Below are 1681 nucleotides of genomic sequence, written 5' to 3'. Positions count from 1 at the left end.
GAGGTTTTGGGGCACTGTTGGTCCACCATGGAAAGGGATCGCATCAGTTTTACGATGAATGCCAAATTCAAAAGAGTTAAGACTTATGGGGCATGTATGTTATGGGCTCGAGCTCATCAAAAGTTTCAAGCTGACAATGATTCATCTTTGTGGTTGTCAACTACTCCATTAAGAGGGGGAGATAGCTTCATATGCCAATATTACAAAGTCAAAAGTCATCCATTTCAAAAAAAAGATTATATATAACTGCACAATGCCAAAAGTTTGCAGTCTTTTCAAAGATAATGCGCCATACCACAGTACAAAAAAGGTTGCCAAAAGAAAAGAAAAAGAAGAAAAAAACAAATTACAGAAGATGACCGAGACTGGTAAAAATTGGCATAAGAAACTACCGCCCACTCTCTATGCTTACGCTGGGGCAAACACCTTCAATTCCAGTTGTTTCAAAGGTTCCAACTATCATCCTTGGAATGGGTGCATTGTTTGGCTTTCCTAAGCAATCTGATGTGCCGTCAATAGCTGCGATGGTTAGCTCTAGGTGGTGGCCATTGATTTCCAACTATGGGGCACCAGGCCGTACACAGTCCCTGAAGCTTAAAATGATAGATTCTTTCTTCAAAACCAGTTTCTGACAAAGTGGATGACGGTATCATGAAGGAAGCTCTCTTAGACTTCTATACAAGTTCAGGGAAGAGAAAGCTTGATCAAGTCATTATTTTCAGGAATGGGGTTAGCAAGTCTCAATTCAATCAAGTTTTGATCAAGTTATTGAGGCTTGCAAGTTCCTTGACGAGAAGTGGAACCCTAAAGATTGTAGTTGTTGTTGTACGAAAAACCATCATACCAAGTTTTTTTCAACAGGGATCTCCTGACAATATGCTACCTGGTACGGTCATTGACCACAAAATATGCCGTCCGAAGAATAATGATTATTACCTTTGTGCTCATGCTAGAATAATAGAAACCGCAAAACCGGCCCACTATCATGGTTCTCTTAGAATAGGTTGGGTTTTTAGCTGATGATCTACAAGAGCTTGTTCATTATTCATTTTATGTGTATTGAAGGAGTACTACAGCCATATTTCTTATGGCCGCTATTTGTTACGCTCATTTGATAGTTTCACAATTAGGGCAATTTATGAAGTTTGTGGATGCTTCAGAGACATCATTAAGCCATGGTGGAGTGACTGCACCAGGAGCACTTTAGATACCTCAGCTTTCCAGGTTGAAGGATAATGTCAGCAACTTCATTCTTATCTGCTAAGAATCGTTGAACCATCTTTTTATAGGGTTTATTAAACGACAGCCAGAATTGCTGCTGGGGCAATTTCTTTCTCATGGGTTTATGATTCGATGGAGCCAAAAAAATACCTCCAGTTAATTTAACTTGAAAGTATTCATCCTACGCAAATGTACCAAGAATGGATGATACAGACTTATGACAAAGAAGATTCGTCCAAAAGAATTTCATAAAGGAAACCTTGTGCTAAAAGAGATCCTTCCCATGCAAAAAGATGCTGAATTGGGAAGGGCCATATGTTGTGAAGAGGGATTTCTCTAGAGGTGCACTGATTTTGACAAGAAATGGATAGGAAGAATTTATCTGATCCAGTAAATTCGGACTCGGTCAAGGAGTACTTTGTCTGAAGGAGAAGGGAAGCCAAGGTGAAAACCCGCAAAG

General features: G+C 39.7%; 1 pseudogene; it reads left to right on the top strand.

The window, feature by feature from the left end:
* The first annotated feature begins 404 nt into the window (after positions 1-404).
* LOC107948073 (protein argonaute 4-like) lies at positions 405-1264 on the top strand (annotated as a pseudogene).
* Positions 1265-1681: the final 417 nt, after the last annotated feature.

The sequence above is a fragment of the Gossypium hirsutum genome, chromosome A04, assembly GCF_007990345.1.
Source record: "Gossypium hirsutum isolate 1008001.06 chromosome A04, Gossypium_hirsutum_v2.1, whole genome shotgun sequence".
In the NCBI taxonomy this organism is placed as follows: domain Eukaryota; kingdom Viridiplantae; phylum Streptophyta; class Magnoliopsida; order Malvales; family Malvaceae; genus Gossypium; species Gossypium hirsutum.
This window is presented reverse-complemented; position numbering and strand designations above follow the sequence as displayed.